This window comes from Choloepus didactylus, chromosome Y, assembly GCF_015220235.1.
Source record: "Choloepus didactylus isolate mChoDid1 chromosome Y, mChoDid1.pri, whole genome shotgun sequence".
Taxonomy (NCBI): Eukaryota; Metazoa; Chordata; class Mammalia; order Pilosa; family Megalonychidae; genus Choloepus; species Choloepus didactylus.
In genome coordinates this window covers 5,636,013-5,654,037 of record NC_051335.1, presented here as the reverse complement: position 1 = coordinate 5,654,037, position 18,025 = coordinate 5,636,013, and positions in this window count along the sequence as shown.

The window sequence follows — 18,025 nt, the reverse complement described above, 5'->3', positions numbered from 1 at the left end:
TGCTCCCAAAACACAAGCAGCAACAAAAAATAGATAAGTGGGAGCTCCTCAAGATTAAAACCTTTTGTGCATCTAAAACTTTGTTATAAAAGTAAATTGACAACCTAAAATATGCATGGAAATATTTGGAAACCATGTGTACCAGTTTGTATATATTATGCCCCCCAGAAAAAGCCATGTTCTTTGATGCAACCTTGTGGGGGCAGGTGTATTAGTATTGATTAATTTGGAACCTTTGGATTAGGTTGTTTCCATTGAGATGTGACCCACCCAACTGTGACTGACACCTTTGGTTAGGGTGTGACCTCTTGATTGAATATTTCCATGGAAATGGGGCCCCACCCATTCAGTGTGGGCCTTGAGTAGTTCACTGGTATCTTACAAAGAGGCTCACAAACAAGAACCTCAGAGCAACTGAGAGAGACATTTTGAAGAGCAGCTGCAGCTAAGAGAGGACAAAATGCCCCAAGAGCGACATTTTGGAAAGTGCCATTTTGAAACACAACCTGAGAGCAAGTGGACGCCAGCCACGTGTGAAGGTACCCAATTGTTAATGCCTTACCTTGGACACTTGACAGCCTTCAGACTGTAACTTTGTAACCAAATAAACCCCCTTTATAAAAGCCAATCCATTTCTGGTATCTTGCAAGATATCAAAATTAGCAAACAGGAACACCATGGATCAGATTACAGTTTAATAACCAAAATATATAAAGAAATACTACAACTCATCAACAAAAAGACACTCAATTTAAAAATTGGCAAAAAGCTTGAATAGACATGTTTCCAAAGAAGATATATACAGATGTCCAAAAAGCATGTGAAAAGATGCTCAATATCATCAGCCATTAGGAAGTTGCAAATCAAAGCCACAATGAGAAACCATTTCACACCCATTAGAATGCTTAATATTAAAGAAATGAAAAAGTAGAAGTGTTGGAGAGGGAATACTAATTCTTTCATGGTGAGAATGTAAAATGGTACAACTACTGTGGAATACATTTTGGCAGTTTCTCAGAAAATTAAGTATAGACATATCATATGACCCAGTAATTCCAGTTCTATATATATACTCAAAAGAAATAAAAGCAGGGATACACACAGATATCTGCACAGCAGTGTTCATAATAGCATTTTTCATAATTGCCACAAGGTGGAAGCAACCCAAGTATCCAACAACCAATGAATGGATGAACAAAGTGTGTATATATACGATGGAATATTACTCACCATAAAAAAGGAATGGAGTTCTTATACATGCGACAACATCAATGAATCTTGCAAACATTATGCTGAGTGTAGTAAGCCAGACACCAAAGACAAGTATTGGTTGATCTCACTGATATGAAATAATTAGAATAAGCAAACCCATGAAATCTGTATGGGTAGAATATAGATTGCCGGTGGCAAGGGTGGCAGAGGGGAATGGGGAGTAAATGCTGTAATTGTACAGAATTTCTGTTTGGATTGACTGTAATGTTTCAGTAATGGATGGTGGTGATGGTAACGCAACATTGTGAATGTAATTAACAGCAGTGAATTATATATTTGAATATGGTTAAAGAGGAAATTTAGGGTTGTGTGTGTTACTAGAGTAAAACCTTAAAAAAAAATCCATAGGACTGCACGACACAAAAAGGGAAGCTTAGGTGAACCATGGACTATAGTTAATAGTGTAACTATAAAAATTTTCTTTCACCAGTTGCAACAAATGTACCATGCTAATGCAATATGCTAATAATAGGGTAGTCTGTAGTTTATGCATGATTTTCCTGTAAATATACAATTCCTCTAAAAATTGTTTTAAAGAAACTGGAATTAGCTGCAGATAAATCAGAATTCAAAACAAGGAAAATTGTCAGGGATAAAGTAGGCCATTACATAATGTTAATGGGGTCAAATCTCCAAGAAATGGTGACAATCCTGACAGTGTATGTACCTACCAGGACATCAAAAATTGAGACCATAAAAACAAAACAAAAAGACAGAATTGAAAGGAGAAATAGACTACCATAGTTGTAAGCTTAAGCATACCTCTTCCTGTAATTGATCAAACAGGCGAGGAAAAAAAAAAAGAAATACGTCAATTTGACGTGATATTTTTAGAATATTCTACCCATACTTGCATAGACCACGCATTAAGATACATGACATTCTAAGTTGTGAAACAGAACTCTCACCTAACTTAAATCAGGAAATCCCACAGAGGATTTTCTCAGTCCACAATAAAATTAAACTCAAGATCCAAAACAGAAAACTGGAAATTCCACAAAAAATATTTTGAATTAAATTAAAATGAAAAAAAAATGTGGAATTGAGTGAAGAACTTGCTTAAAAAGAACTGTATACCATCAAGTGCTTGTATTTGGGAATGAGGAATACCTTTCATCAAAAACCTAAGCTTCTCTAATTTCTCTGTACCCATTTAAAATGTTTTACTTAATGACCTTTTGCTAATTCTCAAGCATGTTCTTCAAATATACAAGTGACTTTTAGCAATGATTCTTTTGTTTTTTTTCTTTTATACCCCAGTGGGTCTCTTCTCTGAGATGGTTTTATGTTGCTTTTATTTGAAGTTTTAGCAAACTCTGCCAAGTCAGTTTTCCCTTCTCTCAACTTAAGATTTCTTACTTGTATAGTTGTAACTGTACTTTGAAGTCCTATTTAATAACATTTTTTTCAGTTTCTTTTCATCAGTCCATTCTTATGTTAATAAATGTTGGAAATTAGTATCATCTCTTGGTAGCACCAATGCTTGGCAAGACATTGTCTTGTCTTGTTGAAGAGGGATCATTGGAGTTAAGAGCATGACAATGGCGTACAAGTAGCCCAGTCTCTGTACAGTAGCACACGAAAAAATTACAGGAGGCTAAATCCATGACAGTGCAATCCATGTGCCATTAATTATAATCCATCCTTAAACAACATGACTGTACTATCATGGTAGGAACCCATGTCTGTAGTTACCTATAATAGAATTCAGCTCTCTCCCAAATTTGGCATGTGCAAGCATAGCTCAGAGTAGGGAAAATTACTAAACCAGAAAACTAGATAGGAAAGTCTACGAGGAGCAAACTCTAGAAGAACAAGAGTAATTATTCCATGAAAAAATGTGACAAATCCTTTGCTTACAGAGCAATGTGTGGAAAATGTGTGAGGTTTCACATCGTATAAAACAAACTGTGTATAGAATAAAGAGTCTTCAGTGGTTTTGAATTTTTTGAACAATGTTAAAGTTCTCCTGCTGAGGAAATGTTGACCCTAAAATCAAAGTGGAAAAGCCTTCAGCTAGAGCTCACACCAGGACTATCAGAGTGGGAAAAACATCCAAGAATGCTTTACCACACAGTTCAACCATGAATTCAGAATTTTGCCTAATCCCTTCTTAATGAAAAATAATAAATAAAATGTAGGCTTGTGAAATGATCTGGGACTGTCAAATGCAGAATTCTGCAATGAGAAGTAGAGAAGGATATCAAAGTTCTTTTCAATAGCTTGGTGTTTGACAACACTTACAAAAAGCTGTGGCTGAAAATTCTATTATGTTGGTCAGTTTTTATTTTTATACCACTTTTAACATAATTATGATGACTAGCTTGAATAAGAAAGTAACTGTGAATGTTAACTGAAAAATGTACAACCCAAGATGATATATAATAATTGACATACAGTGTTAATATACACAGGAATGATGAATTGAGCAGACAACTTGGGGAAAGAAAAGCAAACCTAAGCTTTTGACTCATGAAACTAGGGAATGAATGAATGAGTAGCAATGAGAGCGTAAACCATGGATAAGAAAGGAAAAAACATACAGCAGAAATGAAAGAAATTGAAAATGGGAAAGCAATAGGAAAAATGAAAATCAAATTTGGTCTTTGGAAAGATCAACAAAATTGGTAAGTCTCTAGTCAGGTCAACTATGAAAAAAAAAACATGAAAGAAAAAATATCAGATTTGAAAGCATGGCCTTCACTGTTGATCACATAGTAAGAGGAAAATGCCAGAAGACTATGCCCAATGTAGTGCCTCACCTCTAGAGGCTAAATAAAAAATCATATGTCATTATCACTGATGTAGAAAGAGCACTTGAAAAAATGTCAACACTCATTTACGATAAAAAATCATGGTAAATTATGAAAAGAGGGTTTATTCCTGAACTTAATAAAGAATATATAAAAGAAACTGACAGCTAAAATCATGCTTAATGTTGAGAAAATAGATGCTATTTTCCTAAGCTCAGGAACAAATTAAGGATATGCTCTCAGCACTCATGTTGAACCTCATACTGGATCCCTGGTGAGTACAGTAAAACAAGGAAAAGAAAAGTTATATGGATTGGAAAAGGAACACAAAGCTATGTTCATACACAAGTGCCATGATTATAAATGTAGACGACACCAAATAATACACACACACAAAAATCCTGGAAGTAGTAAGTTAGTATAGCAAGGTCACAGAATGCAAAGGGAAGCATACAAAAGTCAATATCTCCAAGCATAATTCAAAGGAAATATGTGCAGGATCTATATGCAGAAAACGAAACTAATGAAATAAATAGGAGGGTAGTCCATACTAAAGATTTGGAAGATTCAGTAGTAAGATTTCAATTTTCCCAGCTTAATTTATAGATTTAATGTGATCCAAATCAAAACCCCAGTAAGCTAATTTATTGATATCAATAAATTGATTATAAAGCTCACATGGAAAGGAAAGTACATGTAATGTCAACACAAATGCTGCAGATAAACAAAGTTGTAGGATTCAAAACATCCAATTTCAAGGCTTACTATAAACCTTTAGTAATCAAGACAGCATGGTATTGCCACACAAATAGACTAATAGAAAATATTGAACTGAACCAAGGGCCAGAAATTGTCCCACACAAACTTATTCAAACTGATTTTTGACAAGGGAACAAAGGCATTTCAATGGATAAATTAGAGTCATTTTAATTAGTGGGGTTGGAACATACATATTCAAAAACTAATGTAGGCACAAAAGGTCTTTTATAAATAATAATTCAAAATGAATCATGTGCCAATATATGAAATGAAAAATGATAAAACATCTAGAAAAATATAGGAGAAAATACGGGTGACCTTGGAATTGCTGATGAGGCTTTGCATGCAATACCAAAAGCATAGCCTGTGAAAGAAAAAATTGATTTTAGACTTTATTAAAATTAAAAATTTCTATTCTGTGAAAGAAAATTAAGGATGTTAAAGGACAAACCACAGACTGAGGGAAAATATTTGCAAAATACATACCTGCTAAAGGATGTATATCCAAAATATGCAACAAACATTTAAATTCAAAAAAAGGAAAAAAAAATAAATATGTAAGAAATAGCTGAACTGACACCACCAAAAAAAGAAAAAAAAGATACAGAAGGTAAATAAGCATATGAAAATATGCTCAGCTTCATATTTTATAAGCTCATTGCAAATTTAAACAATGAGATACCACCAAATAGCTATTAGAATGGCTAAAATCCAGAAAATTGACAGTATCAATTGCTGGGGGAACAAAAAATGGTCTAAGCATTTTAGACGACATCTTGGTAGTTTCTTATAACACTAAACAAGGCCTTACTATGTGGTCTAGCTGTTAAATTCCTAAGCATTTGCCCAACTGATTTAAAAAGTTATAACCACACAAAAACCTGCATGTGAATATTTGCAGCAGTTTTATTCATAATTTCCAAAAACTTAAAGCAATCAAGGTGTCCTTAAACAGATTAATGGATGAGTACACTATTTATATCCATACAGTGAAATAGGATTCATGGAGAAAAAGAAATGAGCTTTCAAGCCACACAGAGAGATGGTGAATCTTAAATGCATATTGCTAAGTGAAAGAAGGCAGTTTGAAAGGCTGCATCCTATAGGATCCCAATTAAATGACATTCTGAAAAAGATACAAGTATAAAGAAGGTAAAAAGACCAGTGGTTGCTAAAGGTTCATGGGGAAGAGGGTAAGTTTGAATAGGGGGAGCCTAGTGGATATTATTGGGTGGTGAAACTTTTTATAATACTGTAATGTTAGATACATGGCATTATGCACTATCAACACCAATATAATTTTGGCATACACAGGCTGAACCTTAAAAGAATTCAGGTGGTAGTGAGGTCCCAGAATAGAATATAGAATGTGACAAAACAGTATTACAATTAAGGAAACCAGATCACTGAAGAGGGTAGAAGAAAAAGGTGCTAACCCAAAACTTTAGAAGTGAGTGGGGACTTCAAGCCTAAAGGCAAAGAAACTTACAGTATGGCCCTTTAATAAGGTTGTTTCCCACATGGGTATAGGTTAATAACTCTGAAACTTATATACACACACACGCATACATATATATATATATATATATATATATATATATATATATATATATATACACACACACACATACAGTAGAAGCTTGTCTTACATGAACTCAACACAAATTCAGGTATATATGATCAAAAAAGAATTAAGATTTCAAAAAATTTCTATGATTAATTTTATTTATTGTTACTAGAGTGTGTTTGCCTGCCTTATTTAAAAATGTGTGATAGGTATGTTTCTATAAGAAAATACATAATAAATAATAGGATTTGCTTTTATGTGTAATTTTCAACTTAGGAGAAGGGCCTTGGAATGTATTGGTTGAACAATTTCATAAGTTGATGGTAGATGGTGGGTACATGGATTCTCAGTATTGGAATAGGGAGTTACAAGTAAGCAAGGTATAAAATAAATATCTGGTTTCATACAGACACAATGCAAATAAGTAATTGAATTAATAAATGTCTGGTGAGAACAGATAACTCTTGCAGAATAATTCCAAGTGAATTATGTAGATAGTTGACCCGTAAGAGGTACAGTATAACTCCCGCTCCTTAACTGTGGGCTACACATAGTGACTTTCTTGCAATGAAACAGAAAGCCAGAGGGGGAGTAAATTTGTAGTGGAGAAACCTGACAAACACTGCCATAGCCAGGTGATCAAGGTCACCATCAACAGTGATAAATCACCTTGAGAGTTTGTTCCCTTGATAAGATGTCATGAACATGGCAGTTTACCTGTGTTGTCTTCCTCCCCCAAAAATCGTAACCCAAGGAAATTATGAGAAAAGCATCAGAAAAATAACAGTTGAGGGACATTCCATGAAATATCTGAATGCACACCTCAGAACTTTCAAGGTCATCACAAATAAGAAAAGTCTGATAAAATGTCATGGCCAAGAGTAGCCTAAGGTGAAATGATTCAGTGTTTTGTGGTATCTTGGATAGGATCCTAGAATAGAAAAAAGATCATTGTTCTAAGAAAATCCAAATGAAGTATGGACTTTAGTTAATAATGTATCAATATTGATTCAATAATTGTGATAAATACACCAAGCAAATATAAGATGTTAATAATAAGGATAATGGTGAGTGGGGTGTATGGGAACTTCCCCTACAATTTTTGCCTTTTTCTTTAATCTAAAACTGTCATAAAATAAAGTTTATTTTAAAAAAATAAGCTCATAGCTGGAGGCATTACAAAAGTGATGGTCGATGCAATCATGTTACATATTCCATTGCTGAGGGCAAGAAGGTAAAACAAAGAAATATCACTGTCTTTGAAATACTTTCAATGTGCTAAAATCTATTACTTAGCTAGAGGATCCAGTCTTGTTTATGCTCCTCTTACAAGTAAAGCTTCATTAATAAAATGACAGACTGTCATCAAAAGAATAATCCATGCCAACCAGGATGTTTACTGATGAAGTTAAGATTATTTATAAACTCATGATCTTATGAATAATGACCAAGCAAACTGCTGTTTGTATACTGCCCCATAAACACGCACTAAACAGGGAAGTCAATAACTGAGAATACCTCGGAGAGCAGCCGAGTCTCAGCTCCTTCTGAAGACACTCTGGCAATCCTCAGTGATATACAGATTCATCTGCTACTTTTCATTTTTAGAATGTGCTGACCAGAAACATCCCTTTGAGGGAAAACTTCACAAGTACCAATTATGGCTGATATGGGATGAGTTCCTGTTTTACTGTGTGTCTGAGAGAGAGAGAGACTCACCCTTCTATTTCTCTTTAGGTACAAATTTATGCTTATATGACTGCATATACATTCAGGTCTATTGATCTCTTTATCTAAAGATATTTTTTTTATATATTATTTTTGTCTAGGTGTGAAAGTCAAAGTACCAAAATGTTGGCCCAGAGTTTTTCATCCTGTTTGATAATGATGTTTAAGCTCTCTATCCCATATTTCACCTTTTACTTTGGGGCATCAATTTATTTTATAAATCTTGCAGATTTGAACTTGAATCCTGCTGAGTTCAAAAACTACCATGTTTACCCCTTTGAAGTGAAAAACAAGGTATAACCTTGATGGTGGTTGTGGTAAAAAGAAAAGACACTAACTAACCTTTTGCATGGTAACATGCCCATTTGTTTTTAAATTACAGGATAATGCATATTGATCACATGACAGCCAGTAGCAAAGACATCAGAGAAAATGGCTCACTGAGGATTTCTGTTCACAGGTCAGGGTAGGGTTACAAAATCATAACTCTCCTTTCTTGTCAAGTATGTAATGTTTATATTGACTGTGCCAGTTTGAATATATTATATCCCCCAGAGAAAGACATGTTTTTCAATGCAGTGTTGTGGGGGAAGACATATTAGTGTTGATTAGTTTGGAACCTTTTCATTGAGTGTTTCCATAGAAATGTGATTCAACCAACTATAGGTGATAACTCTTATTGGATGATTGCTATGGAGGTGTTACCCTATGCATTCAGTGTGGGTCTTAATTAAATCACTTGTGCTGCAGCTGCGAGAGACATTTTGGAGACGGGCATTGAAAGCATACTTTTGCTGATGCTTTGGAGATGCCAGCCCAGAGTTTGCTCCAGAGAAGCTAAGAAAGGACAAAATGCCCATGAGCAACATTTTGGAGAACACTGTTTTAAAACACAACCTGGGAGCAAAGGAAGAAGATGCCAGCCACATACCTTCCCAGGTATGTTTGGATGCCATTGGCTTTTCTTCAGTGAAGGTATCTTCTTGTTGATGCCTTAGTTTGGACACTTTTATGGCCTTAGAACTGTAAATTTATAACTTAATAAATTCCCTTTTTAAAAGCCAATCTATTTTCTGGTATTTTGTATAACAGCAGCTCTAGCAAACTGGAACATTAATCCACAGTAACAGTTGAATAAGAAGCAGTACATAGGGAAGCAACATATTTACCATTGCAAAGAATTACCAAGCATCCAAGCGTATAAACTTAAATAAAGTAACTAGTGAGGAGTTGAAAGTAAAGGGGAAAAAATATGAAAATGTAAAGAAGTAGGAAATAGTTGAAAATGAGAAAGAGCAGTACCACTTACTATGAGAAAGGAGTTAAGAACAAATGCAAATAAAACTTTCATTATGATGAGTTTACATCCTGGTTTTCCGAGAAAAAATTTTCAACATGGAGATTAGAATTCCAAAAGTTTACTGAGGAGTGTTTCTGTGATCAACAGTTAGGAGAAAAGGGGTCTGTGGGAATGAAAGATGCAATATTGGGCAAAGTCGGAAACTGAACTGTGATGCAGCTGAAACAGAGGCTATAGCCAAGCCCACAGCAAGCTCTAAAGCTGGAATGGTCTTTTGTTCATCCCAAGCCTGGAAAAGGGCTCTTAGGTGTTGAATGGTCTATCAGTTCATATAAATCCATTCAAAGGAAAGGGCACATGGCCTCAGAAAGCCTGGTTGTTGTGGTTTGGGATGAGGGTAGTACCCCTTGTAACACTTGGATGTGCTTGCTACATTAGCTCTAGGAACAGCTCTTCCAGCATCCCCACCATCCTCTTTTCCTGTGATGGATTTGTAAGACTAAGGAAAGTGGAAAAATGTAAAGCCCCAACTGTTGTCCTGGCGAGTCCAAATTTGGTGGAGGATAATAAAAAATCCCCCCAGTAAGTAACCGGAGTTACGGTAAGCAGGATCACTATTAATTCCCATCTTGCTTACAAGACCCATGCATTTTATGATTTTTGAAAGAGTGGATAATTGATTTGGAAGGCTTATTTCATGCAATCACATGGCATTACATTCCCACAAGGTATCCTCTCCACATTAGAGCTGTGACAGTATGTGTTTGACAGAATTCAACTCATGATGGACAGCACTGTCCAGAAGTTCCCTTGGTGCCCCAAGTTCAACTATCTTCTCTAGAACAGCCAGGAAGTACAACAGGAGCTAACTTCTGGAAGGTGTATAATTCCCCAGTGTCAACGGCATGTCCTTAGTCCATTCTCCCAAGGCTCTGTGTAATGGTTCTCCATTTTATGCATGCCATCAATTCTGGATAGCTCTTTTTCCACCAAAGGTAGCATTAGTACTATAGCAACATAAGATGTAGCAAGCAGTATTTCTCCAATAACAAAGCAACATGCATCACAGCTCTGTCTGCCACAGAGCCCTTTCCTCTTTGTTCTCTGCTCAAAGCATAAAGTCTTCCTTAACTCCTGGCACGTGAACTAAAATAATATCCTAATTGTTAAATTGCTACCTCCAGAAGCCTAGTAGGTTTTTGAGTTATTTTCATAAAAGTTAGAATTGTGTGATGCAATTGCCTGCCTTTTAAGTTTGGAGGGGGATATCCTAGAATGCTGCAAGCAATTGGATCAATAAAAACATTGCTGGGTTGTTGCTACATGAAATGACTTTCACGTTTATTCTCTCACACACTGGAGAGTATCCTAACAAGTCCCCAGTGTAGTTTTCACCTCTTCTGCTCTGGACTTAATAAAATTATGTCATGAATATTATGACAAGGTAGGTTCTATAACAATGTGTTACAGACACATTGAATATAGTGCTTTCTGCTCCAGGTGAATGCAAACTTTTAAATTATTTATTCTGATAAGGAAGAGAAAATGATACATTCCACAAATTAGCATTTATTACAGTGTACCCACGTGTATGTTAATATGCTCTCTGCAAAAAATATCCCTTTCAGTATGGCCTTTGCAATTAGGTCTGGTGTGTGTTTGGATTTGCAGTAAGTTGTCCTAAGGATTTGTCTGGGGACTTCTGGAAAAATGGCAGAATAGGAGAGGCAGAGCAAACCTCTCCTCCATGAAAAAACTAGAGAAAAGGCAGAAAACACCTGGGACAGCAGTTCCCAGGATACAAGTGGTCAGAGAAAGACCTCTACAATATATAGTGGGAACTTAGAAGAAAAAGCAGAGAAATGATGTCTAAAAAGGTGGGGTGAATTTATTCAGCCAGGACCAACATTGGAGAGCAGCTCTCCACTCCCACACACACATCTAAGCAACTAGCTGGGGAGATAATCCTTCTCAGCCCCTGTGGACCTGTGCTGACCACACACAGAAAACCCATTGCATTTACTCTTCCACCATGGGCAAGTGGCAGGGATAAGTGAGGGTTCCACATGGAAGCACCAGGAGCCCCTCCCCCTCCCAGAGGCCTGCAGGCACATGGCAGGTACAGATTGGGGCACATTAGAGCTGAAGGGTGAGACACACAGCCTCACAGCCTGAGAATGAGCCACTCAGGGTCCTAGGAATCACCAGACCCACTGTGCCATTAAGTGGACTCACTGCAGAACTGCAAAGCTCTTGCCCCCCATCTGCAGGGCGGGCAGTCCCCAGTGTACAGAGAATGGCTGCAATGATTGGATTTCTACCTGATTGGAACCCCACCCAAAGTGCAGCTGCAATTAGGGAAAAGCTGATTTGAGGGTAAGAGGTGGTTTAAGAGTGCCATCTGCTGGGAAGACAGGGAAAGTGCACTCCAGCAAGCTGTGGTTCTGCCAAATTCTACATAAAGGTTCAAATAATCCTGCATTTCCTGTAATAACCTTATCAAGATAAGGAAATGCACTGAATCAACAGAAAATAATGACAGGACAAACCAAATGACCAAATTAAAGAGTTTCAGGAGACACAGAACTTGGAACAATTAATCAAAGAATACACACAAATCTCCAAAACAACTTCAATGGGTTGACCAAAAATGTAAGGGACAGAAGATTCTAGAGGAGCACAAAGAAGAATTTTAAAGGGTAAATAAAAAATAGCAGATCTGATGGAAATAAAAGATACTGTAGATCGAATTTAAAATATACTGGAGACACACAACAGCAGATTTGAAGAGGCAGAAGAAAGAATAAACGAACTAGAGGACAGTAAAATTGAATGCAAGGGCATAAAAGAACAAATATTTTTTAAAAAATTGAAAATTTGAAATGGATATCAGGGATGATTGTCAATATGAAGCATGCAAATGTAAGAATCATTGGTGTCCCAGGAGGAGAGTAAATGGCTAAGAAGAATATTTGAGGACATAAATACACAAAATCAAAGCCCAACAAACTCCAATTAGAAAAATCTAAAGAGACACACTCTGAGACATACTAATCAGATTGCCAAATGCTGAAAAGGAGAAAGTCCTGAAAGCAGCAAGAGAGAAAGACTCACCACATACAAGGAAACCACATGAAACTCAGCACTGTCTACTCAGCAGGTACCATGGAAGCAAGAAGGCAGTGGTATGACAGATTTAAGATAATGAAAGAGAAAAATTGCCAGCCAAGCATTCTTTATCCAGCAAAGCTCTCCTTCAAAAGTGAGGGGAAGTTTAAAATTTTCACAAACAAATGTTGAGACCTGCCCAGCAAGAAATACTAAAAGAAGTACTACTAGTCGAGAAAAAAAAAAAAAAGGAGAGAGTGGTCTGGAGTAGGGCATGGAACTGAGGAGTATTAGTAAGGGTATAACCTAAAGGGGGAAAAAAAAGAGAGAGGGGAAAAAATAGATCTGACAAGTAAAAACCAAAGGATAAGATGGCTGATTGAAGGACTGCCTAAACAGTAATAACTTAGAATGTGAATGGATTAAACTCCCCAATTAAAATATAGACTGGAAGAATGGCCTAAAATGTATGATCCAATCCATATGTTGTTTACAAGAGACTCAGACCCAGCAACACACAGAGATTGAAAGTGAAAGGATGGAAAAAAATATTTAGGGCAAGCTGCATCTGGGTAGCTATACCAATATCAGCAAAATGGACTTTAAATGCAAAGATATCATAAGAGACAAAGAAGGACACTATATATTAATAAAAGAAACAATGCATCACGAAGAAAGAACAATCACAAATGTTTATGCACCAAGTCAAGGAGCTCCAAAGTACATGAGACAAACATTGGCAAATCTGAAAGGAGCACTAGACACATCTACAATAATAGTGGGAGACTTCAATACACTACTCTATAGATAGATCAACTAGGCAGAGGACCAATACTGAAACTGAGAACCTAAACAATGTGATAAATGAATTAGACTTAATAGAATATGTAGATCATTACATCCCAAATTACCAGAATATACATTCTTCTATAGTTCTCAAGGAATGTTCTCCAGGATAGATCATAAGCTGGAGCACAGAACAAGTCTCAATAAATTTAAAAAGATTGAAATTATTCAAAGCACATTCTCTGACCATAGTGGAACTCAGCTGGAAATTAATAATCACCAAAGAACCAGAAGTTTCACATACATATGGAGGTTTAACAACAGACTCCTAAACAATCAGTGGTCAAAGAAGAAATTGCAAGAGAAATCAGTAAATATCTAGAGACAGATGAAAATAAGAACACAACATATCAAAACCCATGGAATGCAGCAAATAGCAGTGATGAGAGGGAAATTTATAGCTCATTAAAAAAAAAAAGAAATCTAAAACCAATGACCTAACTGAACAACTGAAGAAGCTAGAGAATGATCAGCAAACAAATCCTAAAGAAAGTAGAAGAAAACAAATAACAAAGATTAAAGCAGAAATAAATGATCTGGAGAACAGAAAAACAATAGAGAGAATAAATAAAACCAAAAGTTGGTTCTTTGAGAAGATCAACAAGATTGACAAACCCTTAGCTAAACTGTAAAAGTAAAAAAGAGAGGGGGATATTACTATGGATCCTGTTGAAATTTTAAAAAACCTGCGAGGATAATATGAATAATTGTATTCCAACAAACTGGACAACTTAGAGGAAATGGACAATTTCCTGGAAATACATGAACAACCTAGACTGACCCAAGAAGAAATAGAAGACCTCAGCAAACCAATCGCAAGAGATCCAATTAGTCATCAGAAATCTTCCTACAAATTAAAGCTGAAAGCCACATGTCTTCACAGGGGGAATATTACCAAACTTTCCTGAAATAACTGAGACCATTCCTGCTCAAACTCTTTCAAACAGTTGAAGAAAAAGGAACATTACCTAACTCACTTTATGAAGCTAATATCACTCTAATACCAAAACCAGATAAAGATAGTACAAAAAAGGAAAACTACAGGCCAATTTCCCTAATGAATATAGATGCAAAAATTCTCAACAAAATACTTGCAAATTGAATCCAAAGGCACATTAAAATAAGTGTACACCATGACCAAGTGGGGTTCATTCCAGGCATGCAAAGGTGGTTCAACATAAGAAAATCAATCAATTTTGATCAAAAATTTCAGCACCCTTTTTTGATGAAAACTCTCTTTTGATAAAAACTCTTCAAAAGGTAGGAATTGAAGGAAACTTCCTCAATATGATAAAGAGCATATATAAAAAACCCACAACCAGCACAGTACTCAATGGTGAGAGACTGAAAGCCTTTTCCCTAAAAAGGGGAATGTAATAAGGATATCCAGTGTCACCAGTATTACTCAATTGTGTTAGGTGTTCTAGCCAGAGCAGTTTGGCAAGACGTAGAAATAAAAGGTATCCAAAGTGGAAAGGATGAAGTAAAATTTTCATTATTTGCAGATGATATGGTCTTATATTTGGAAAATCCTGAGAAATCAATGACTACTTGAGCTAATAAACAAATTCAGCAAAGTGGTGGGATACAAGATCAATGTATGAAAGTCAGTAATGTTTCTATATACCAGTAATGACCTACCTGAATAGGCGATCAAGAAAAGATTCCATTCTCAATATCAACTAAGAAAATCAAGTACCTAGGAATAATCTTAAACCAAGGATGTAAAGGACCTCTATGCAGAAAATTACAAAGCTTTGGTAAAAGAAATCAAAGAGGACCTAAATAGGTGGAAACATATTCCATATTAATGAGTAGGAAGGGTAAACATCATTAAAATGTCAATTCTACCCAAACTGATCAACAGATTCAATGCAATTCCTATTAAAATTCCAACAATTTACTTTGCAAAAAAAAAAAAAGCTAGTTATCAAATATATTTGAAAGAAAAACAGGACTCAAATTGCCAAAAGTATTCTAAAAAAGGAGAAGAAATTGGGAAGACTTACTCTTCCTGACTCTAAAGTCTACTACCAAGCCACAGTGGTCAAAACAGCACGGAAATGGCACAAAGACAGACATGTTGATCAATGGAATTGAATCAAGAGTTCAGAAATAGACCCCCAGATCTATGGTCAACTGATTTTTGCTAAGGCCCCCAAATCCATTGAACTGGGATGTAACAATCTCTTCAACAAATGTGGCTGGAAGAACTGGATATCCATATCCAAAAGAATGAAGGAGGACTCCTACCTCACAGCCCATACAAAAATTAACTCAAAGTGGATATAAGATCTCAATATAAGAGACAGTACCATAAAACTCCTGGAATTTAATATAGGGAAACACCTTCAAGATCTAGTAATGGGAAGTAGTTTCTTAGACCTTATACCTAAAGCACAAGCAAGGAAAAAAAAAGTAGATAAATGGGAACTCCTCAAAATCAACAGCTTCTATACCTCAACGTAATTTGTCAAAAAGGTGAAAGGTAGCCAACTCAATGGGCGAATATATTTGGAAGCCATGTATCTCATAAGTGACAGATATCCAGCATATAAAGAAATCCTACAAGTCAACAACAGTACAAACAGCCCAATTACAAAATGGGCAACAGATATGAAGAGACAGTTCTCTGAAGAGGAAACACAAATGGCTAAAAACCATATGATAAAATGTTTATCTTCACTAGCTATTAAGGAAATGCAAATCAAAACCACAATGAGATACCTTCTCATACCAATAATAATGGCTGCCATTAAACAAATACGAAACTACAAATGCTGGAAAGGATTTGGAGAAATTGGAACTCTTATCCACTGCTGGTGAGAATACATAATGGTACAGCGGCTTTGGAAGATAGTTTGGTGGTTCCTCAGGAAACTAAATATCAAGTTGCCCTATGACCCAGCAATTCCTCTAGTCAGTACATACCCAGAAGATCTGAAAGCAATGATACAAACAAACATTTGTACACCAATGTTCCTAGCAGCATTGTTCACAATTGCCAAGAAATGGGAACAATTCCAGTGTCCTTCAACAGTTGAGTGGATAAACAAAATGTGGTATATTCACATGATGGAATACTATGCAGCAGTAAAAAGGAGTGAGCTCCTCAAACATGAGACAACATGGGTGAGCCTTGAAGATATAATGCTGAGTGAAATAAGTCAGAAACAAAGGGAGAGATATTGTACATTATCACTAGTATGAACCCCCTGAACAATGTAAAATCAGTGTCTAATGTAGAATATAGAGGACCTAGAGATAGAAGATAGAGAAGGGGGGGATGATTACTTAACATGTATAGACCTGTTAATGAGGTTGAACATAAAGGTATGGGATGGGAATGGACAGGGGTAATGATAGTTTGTTAATGTGATTATATGTATCAGTGCCACATTGAAGCAAATATGATTGAAAGGGGTTATTTAAAGACATGTATCCCACACATTAGCACTACAAATATAAATAAGTGCTAGCATGATCAACTTCTGAGGTATGACACCGGTACAAAGCATTAACAACAGAGTGATATATGGGAAAACTACCTATGTCCTACTGTGGGCTATATTTATTAGGAATACCTTACTAGTACCACACTAATACTAGAGATAAATAATTAGGGGCTGATAAGAGCTTTGGGGTGTTTGCGGTCATAATTGTTTAAAATTGAGAGTGATGATGATTGTACAACTAAGTGAAGATAATGTGAGACAGATTGTTCATCTTGGAAGAATATATGCTATGTGAAATTAGGGACCCCCTACTTAATAAGTCAAGGCCTTGATCTTGAAGCTTGCTCTTATGAAACTTATGGCTGTAAAGGGGAAGCTAAGACTACCTATATTTATTCCTAAGAGTCACCTCCAGGGAACTTCTTTTGTTGCTCAGATGTGGCCTTTCTCCTTCTAAGACCATTTCTGCAAATAAATCCATCACCTTCCCCACTACGTTGAACATGTCTCCCAGGAATGAGCCTATCCCTAGCATCAAGAGATTGAGAATGGCTTCTTGACCAAAAGAGGGAAAAGAAAGATAACAATATAATGTTTCAGTGGCTAAGAGATTTCAAATAGAGGTGAGAGGCTGTCCTGAGGGTTACTCTTAGGCAATCTCCAGCTAGATAGTCCAATTGGCCACAGTATGCCAAGCCCAAATCAACCATTGTCCTGAAAATCCTGAAGAATACCCAAGTCCCCATTGGAGACTCATATACATGTTTCACTCACTAAATTTATTTCTCATAAACTTAAATCCTGTAGAGTGTTCCTATGGAAGATAAGTCCCAAAACCCATAGCCAACCAGTCTTGTCAAGAACATCAACCAGATGCATCCCTGACCCCATAATTTCAACACCCTTTTCAACATGACAAGGTAGGGTTGTCACTGCCCAAAATATCCCTGAAGATTGAGACAGTGATCAAATGAGAGGGAGGAGTAGCCACAGACAAGATAGGATTTATCAAAGAATTACAAATACAAAATATTTATCTGAATACTTTTTTTTTAGTCTCTAGGGTATTAGAAAAGCTAGAAGGAAGAAACTGAAATTGTGGAACTGTAACCCGTAGAGTTTTGAAATTTGCTCTCTAACTACTTGTTAAACTGAACTTTGAAAGTCTTCATTTTTTGTTTCATGTTATATTTCACAATAAATAATGTAAAAAATGATTCATCTGGATTTCATAGGT